The following is a 7,610-nucleotide window of genomic DNA, read 5'->3' on the forward strand; positions in this document are numbered from 1 at the left end:
AAAAAAAAAAAAAAAAAAAAAAAAAAAAAAAAAAAAAAATCAGCCTTTGTTTTTTTTTTAATAGAGATAGAAAAAGAAGTCATGAAATTCATTTGAAAAAATAGAATAGCCAAAGCAATCCTTACTAAGATAAGTGATATCACAATACCAGACCTTAAATTATACTGCAGAGGTATAGTAACAAAAACGGCATGGTAATGGCACCAAAACAGACATGAAGACCAATGGAACAGAATAGAAGACATAGAGACAATCCCACATAAATACAGTAATCTCATACTAGACAAAGGTGCCATAAACATACAATGGAGAAAAGATAGCCTCTTCAACAAATGGTGTTGGGAAAACTGGAAGTCCATATGGAGCAGAATGTAATTTAACCCCTATCTCTCACCCTGCACAAAACTCAAAGTGGATCAAGGACCAAGGCATTAGACCAGAGACTCTGCACTTACTAGAAGATAATATAGGCCTAACTTTCTATCGTTGGCTTAGGAATCAGCTTCCTCAATAAGATTCTAAAGTGCAAGAAGTAAAACCAAGAATCAATAAATGGGACTAAAAAGCTTCTTCACAGAAAAGGAAACAATCAAGAATGTGAAGAGAGAACCTATAGAATGGGAGAAAATCTTAGCCATTTGTACCTTAATTAGAACATTGATTTCCAGGATATATAAAAAACTCAAAAACTTAACACCCCAAAAACAAATAACCCAATAAATAAATGGGCAAAGGAATTGAACAGGCACTTCCCAGAAGAAGAAATACGAATAGTCAACAAATATATGAAAAAATGTTCAACATCTCTAGTAATTAGGCAAATGCAAATTAAAACTACACTGAGATCCTATCTTACTCCAGTCAGAATGACAATTATCAAGAATATAAGTAACAATAAATGTTGGCAAGGATGTGGGGAAAAAGTTACTCTCATACATTGCTGGTGGGACTGCAAATTGGTACAACCACTCTGGAAAGCAGTACAGAGATTCCTCAGAAAACTTGGAAAGGAACCACCATTTGACCCAGTTATCCCACTCTTCAGTATATATCCAAAGGACTCAAAATCCTCATAAATGTTTATAGCAGCTCATAAATGTTTATAGCAGCTCAATTCACAGTAGCTAAATTGTAGAACCAACCTCTATACCCTTCAACAAATGAATGGATAAAGAAAATGTAGTATATATACCCAATGGAATATTCCCCAGCTTTAAAGAAGAATGACACGATAGCATTTACTGATAAGTGAATGGAACTAAATGAAATAAGCCAATCCTAAAAAACCAAAGGCCAAATGTTTTCTCTGATGTGCGGATGCTGTCATAGTCTTGGAATCATGTCTCCTAACAGTCATTCGGGGTAACAGAACTGTAAACCCAAACTTTTATCCAAGCCCAAGACCTCCCGGGCCCCTCCAGCTTCAGCTCCAGTGCATCCACCTGACTTTAGCTCGTTTCTGTTTTCTTGGACACTGGCATTCCTCCTTCATTATTGTTTCTGTTGCTACAACTGCTATTATCCTTGACTACATATTTTCTAAAAGTAATTACAATTTATTCAGCAATCCTGTCTTTGTAGTAGAAGGGGGTCATACTTATTCACTTAACCTATTTTATTTCCAGAAGTTAATGGCGGGGTTGGGGGGGTGTACTTGATGTACCTGAAGCTCTATTTTACACCTTGGGAAACTGACACTTAGATATAAGCAACTGTGTCAGCCTAAGGAACATCAGATTTCAGGTTATTTGACTCAAAGTCACATACCTACCATGGTACTATGCTGCCTCTACAAACATTATTTTGTAATTATGAAAATGATTTAAAAATTGAGATTTTGCTATGTCTACTAGCACTTGTGACAAAATATGAGCACCAACTAGCCCTGGAGAATGTCTGGAGTTGATTACATCTGTGCCTCTGCCAACTTAATTCTTCTCATAGGGGAAGTGAATTGTTCTGCCTGAGGGCCGTCTCGTGGGTTATTTTTTTTTTTAATTTTTTTATTGTTGGTTGTTCAAAACATTACATAGTTCTTGATATATCATATTTCACACTTTGATTCAAGTGGGTTATGAACTCCCATTTTTACCCCGTATACAAATTGCAGAATCACATCAGTTACACATCCATTGATTTGTCTCGTGGGTTATTGAAAACACTGTGCTTCATAAACACACCCCAATGAGACTTACTTGCCCATTGCTTTGAAGGGAAATGAGAGGGAGGAATCAGATTTTAGATACCCAGGAAGATTTTTTTTTTTTTTCCAGTACTGGAGATTGAACCCAGAGTGCTTTACTCCTGAGCTACACCCCCAGCCATTTTTATTTTGAGACAGGGTCTTGCTAAGTTGATGAGGCTGGCCTTAAACTTGCAATCCTCCCACCTCAGCCTTCTGAGTCATTGGCATTACAGGTGTTGTGAACAGCATCTGAGAAAAATTTTAGTGATAAAGTCTATATGAAGGAATGAAAGTTCTTCTGGCTAAGTGGGACTACTGTCATAAGAGCAAGACCTGTTTTAAGAAAAATAAACAATAATAGTGGAATGATGGAACTAAAACTCTTGAATATCTATAGTTTCTTGATCATGTGAGTTCTTACCAGTAACATTGTACTCCAGAACAGTTTTTCTTTACTATTAGGAACCAGTAAAGAAAAGTTTTTCTTTCAGTCATTTTCATACAGATGAACCCTATTGGGGAAAATCTTTACCTTGACATTTATTGCTCCCTCACGGAATCAGTGGTGGTCTCAGTGTGCCTTAAAGAGAAACATTTTTCTCACTTTGCTTAGCACAGTTTATCAACCAGAATAAAGTTGTTCCTAAAAGTGTCCATGCAGTTAATGTCCTCTCCTGAGTCACGTATGTGAATGTTCTTTCACTGGCTATACTACATCGAATATTCGTTTAACATTGAAGGATATGATTTTTTGAAGTCTAATCAGTTTTTTTCCTTATCAGTCTTTTTCTATAAAGAATATCCCCCCCCACTGAGATTTTATTGATTGAAGTCAACCCAGCGGTTGGCAAAGTCTCTCACTCATACCTAATAAACTTATTATCAAGTTTTAAAATTAGGAGTGGCCTTTCCTTGTTTTCTCTTCAAACACACATTCACATGTGCGTTGTCATTAAGAGAGATGGGAAGAAGGCTTCTGTGTTGGCGCACATTCCTTATCTACATATCTGGCATTGGGGCTGGTTTTCATCTTCTGGGTGGAGTTGCTTAGAAGGTTCTGGATTTTTTCTTTCTCTAACATATAATAATGCTGAGAGAGGAGTTTTCTGGGTAATATTGTTTAATAAAGCCCTCCACACAGATAACTGCATATTCATGTAAAACAGATGTTTTTCTTTTCAGGTTTTAGATGAGGAAGCTGAGCACTAACTAAAGTGATTTTTCTCAGATGACTAGTCAAGACAAAAACAGGAACAAACCAGGTAGCTGACTCTCCTCAGGTGGCTGTGTGACCTTGGGCAAGTCACCTGTGTTAATTAGTTTTTCATCACTGTGATCAAAATATCTGACAAGGACAACTTGGAGTAGGAAGAGTTTATTTTGGCTCATGGTTTCAGAGGTTTACTCTGTGGTGGCCGCCCTGACTCAATTCCTCTAGGCTCATGGTGAGGCTGTATGTCATGGCAGAAGGGTGGCAGCAAAGAAGAGATGCTCAGCTCAGGGGAGCCAAGAAGCAGATATAGAGGGGGAGGGGCCGCAGGGAGTTTGTACCCTTTCAGGGTACACACCCAGTGAACCACTTCCTCCAGCCACACCATGCCAACCCCAGTCCTATGGTTACCTCCCAGTCAGTCCATTCAAACCAGGATGGAGTGATTAGGTTATAGCTCTCACAATCCAATCATTTTATCCCTGAATATTCCTGCATTTACACAGGAGCTTTAGGGGACACCTCATATCCAAACATAACCTAACCTAACCTGTCTGTGCCTTCTATTTCCTTGCTTATAAAAAAGGGGATAAGAATAGCAACCACTGGATAGGTCTGTTGTCAGACTAGGCAGGATTAATGTGCTCAAAGTACCTGGATTCCTGCCTGGCACACTGTAAGCATGATGCAATTTTCTTTTTGGTTATTATTGTAACTTCAACACAAAATGGATATTTGCAGGAGCAGGATAGTTCAGTGGAAAAAACACAGGCTCAGGAATCCTGGTTCCAGCCCCATGCTAGCTCAGGTTTCCTGCCTAGAGCTGAATAAGAGTTACATGGTGGGCTTCATGGGAGTAGTTATATCTAGAGCCTCCGAAGTGAGAAGAGAGACAGGGAAGAATGCAAGGGAGTGTGTTGCCTAACTACTAGTGTCCCAAGAAAGCAGCTGTGACACTGCCTTTCACAGAGGTCAGTGAAACATGGAGCTGTGTTCCATGCTGTGCCCTGCCCTCACCCAGGGGGAGGGTGACGTGCTGGTGGTGTTAGGGTGAGAGTGGCTTTGACCAGTGGTTTCCATAAGCAGAGGCCAGAGAGGCTGCTGGGATTGAGCGCATGAGGGAGGCCCACTCACTGGAACCAGTCCCTCCACACACAATGGTGCAGCCCAGTGTGCTGCTGTGGCTCTGTATCCTGGATTCCAAAAGGAGATTGCTGTGAGGATTAGGAAGTAATACATATGATGCATGTCATGTGCCTTTTGGTGCAGGATGTGCCTAATCACCAATATTTGAAGTAGATGTCAATTTCCCTTAACACTCATTTGTGCCTCTAAAAACAAAGCCTGAATTCAGAGAGATGACAGATTAACTAGAGCAGATGGTACAAAGAGGGTGATATTCAGTTCTAGGATGTATCAAAAAAAAAAAAAAATTAGTAAGAAAGCTCATGCCAGATAACAGAGGCCTTGGATGTTTCTAAAAGCCCACCCAAGGAAGTCAAGGGATTCAAGGAAAATCATATGAATCAAGAAATAACTCAAGCAGCCAGGTGCAGTGGTGCATACCTGTGATCCCAATGGCTTGGGAAGCTGAGGCAGGAAGATGGCAAGTTTGAGGTCAGCCTCTGCAGCTTAGTGAGACCCTGTCTCAAATAATAAAAAGGGCTAGGGGTGTAGCTCAGTGGTAGTGTACCCCTGAATTCATTCCCCAGTACTGTTGAAAGGAAAGGAAAGGAAAGGAAAGGGAGAGGGAGAGAGAGGAAAGCAAAGGAAAGGAGAAACTTGTGCAAAGATGACATCAGTTAGGTCCTAATTCAGTACTAGGTGGGGAAACAGCTGGGTAGAAGGTTGTCTTTTCTACAAAAAATGACATCTCAATGACATGCACTTCTGTGTCATAACGCTGCCCCAATTTCTCAGGTTACTATTAAATGGCCATAAAGATCATTATTAGAAGTACCTGAATGACATACCAAACTAGTTGAAATTCACTAGTGACAGATATGATGGAAAGTTTAAGAACCATGTAAACATCCTGCTTTATGTCACCATAGATTTGTTTTTGTTTTTAGCTAGTGAAAAGTGAGAACATGACTCCTAACTTCAGGCCTGTGGGCACCGGGAATCCAGATTTAATGCCATCATCTCTGACCGCAACCCCTTGGGGAGAAAAGCAATATCACTCTTAGACCAAATGGAGGATTTGATCTGAAACCAGAGGGAAGGATAAATAAATGGAAGACTGCAGGGCTCTGGGGTCCTGAGATCAGATTAGATGTGGAGCTCAGCAGGAGGGTAATGCTTGAGAATCATTGCTGTCTCTTAGAACCGCACCTGTAATAGCAAGCTGGACTCCCTGGCTAGGGGCAGGAGAGGGGCTATGTGACTCCACAGCACAGCATCTCTTTACCTCGGCACAGAGACAAGTGGAAGGGGGGTAAACAGGCCGGTGGCTTGCAGATCAGCCAGCCCTTGGCTGAGAGCTGCCTTACTGACTCTATGACACCTGGGTCAACCTGTCTCATTATCTACAAAGTGGGAATAATGGTAGAACACCCTTATGAAGTCATTGTCAGGATTACCTGGGATGATGCATGAGAAGCCCTGGGCAAAAGCCTGGCTCACCACACTCTGGTAGCAGTTTGCTGTGTTAGTTGTGATGGCTTTGGACGCCTATCTCTTTCATGTCATGCTTCTCTCAGGGGTTCTTTCAACCAGCAGCCAGTCACATCTGAGCATCTGTGGGATCTGAAGGGAACAATACCTCTTTGTGTTCTGCATTGACCAACCTGCAGCTGACAGGTTTCTCTGTGGACAGCTCACTGATTAATTGACTGAATGACAAATATTTGCTGAGCAGGTGCTCAGCAAGGTGTCTGTGGTGAATGGCCATGGGGCTGACTCTCCTACCCTAGGAATGTCCCTGTCTTATGGGAAGACGGTGTGTCGGCACATCAGAACATGAGCGCAACTCAGGGGACAGGGCTTTTTAACCTAAGACAACCACAGACCTACAAAAATGTATGCAAAATGCTGTGCATGAGTGCACATTTATTTTTGGGTGTGGCTGTGGACTAGTTGGTGTCATCAAAGTCACAAAACTAACTGGACCCCAAAGGAAGCAGGAGCCATTGTAGTGGAAACAAGTGACAGTGCATGAGTGTATAAAGAAGGAAATGTGTAACCCGGGAGACAATAAAGGGTGAGGCCAAGGAGCTGGGCAAAGAAAGGAGTGGCATCTGAATCTGACTGGTGACCACCATCCCTGATTGGGTTTGCAGGGGAGGCGTACTGGATTCTCTACAATTTGTGTGGGATAGTCCAGAAATGGCAGGACTTGTTGAATGGGAGGACCCCATTCATGAAATAGCCCAGTTGGAAAGACAGCTGCTAGACCACACTTCAGTTTTAGGAGCTAAATGAGATGACAGTTCGAGTACCATGTAGCAGGCTAGCCCCGAAGAATACCGAAATGAAGGAAACTCACCTTCCAGGGGTCACCTTTTAATTAAAGGTGGTAACTGGCAATGCAGATCACCTTGGATATTCATCCATTACCACATCACTTCTCGAAGCTTCCTAAGAGTGTAGATCTAGATGGCCCTATTTCCAGTTTACAGGGGGGAACCCTTACCCTCTGGAGCTGGTGGTAGCCTCACGTTACAGTGACTGTGAGCACAGAATCATCACAGGTCATTCAACCTGCCTCCTACACCTCTGATTTCTAACTTTCTGAGCACGGTACATAATAAGCCCTCCATGGGTATTTATGGAAGTGATTTTTTAAAATTTAAAAATCCAAACAAATGTCAAGAGGTTTTTAAAAAACCTGTGTTATTTTTCTCAAAATATATAGTCTGTAAAGTAAAATATGGTAATGCTATTTACTTTGTTCTAAGTCAACTAAATTAAAAAAATATTTATCCAAGACTTACATCACTAGAGACTGAGTTTAGTGCTTAAATCCACATTTATGATTTTACTTTAGGGAACGTCAAGTTTGTTTGCTAAAAAAATGTTCTGTATTGTTGAGAGCCACAGCCGAAGGGGCCCCAGCAAACTTCCAGCTGCCAGCAAACTTCCAGCTGCTGGCTGATGATTGGCTCACAGTGGCCCCAGCAACATCTAGCTGATTGGCTCCTCTGCGGTGATGCTCATTGGGCTGTTTCCCTGCCCTTTCAGACCACGGAGCTGCTCATTGGGGGACTTTTTTGG

General features: G+C 41.6%; 1 protein-coding gene across 8 annotated transcripts in view; it reads left to right on the forward strand.

Annotated features, from left to right (window-relative positions):
- Positions 1-7,610, forward strand: part of Pld1 (phospholipase D1) — a 208,105-nt gene that overhangs the window by 69,876 nt on the left and 130,619 nt on the right. Inside the window, exon 1 of one of the 8 annotated variants that reach the window (XM_015494266.1) lies at positions 2,138-2,148. The exons of the other annotated variants lie outside the window; for them this stretch is intronic. The gene's annotated coding sequence lies outside the window, so the exon portion shown is untranslated. Of the gene's footprint in view, positions 1-2,137; positions 2,149-7,610 lie in introns of those variants that run through there. 8 annotated transcript variants of the gene reach the window in all.

Source organism: Marmota marmota, unplaced genomic scaffold (genome assembly GCF_001458135.2).
Source record: "Marmota marmota marmota unplaced genomic scaffold, marMar, whole genome shotgun sequence".
Lineage (NCBI taxonomy): Eukaryota > Metazoa > Chordata > Mammalia > Rodentia > Sciuridae > Marmota > Marmota marmota.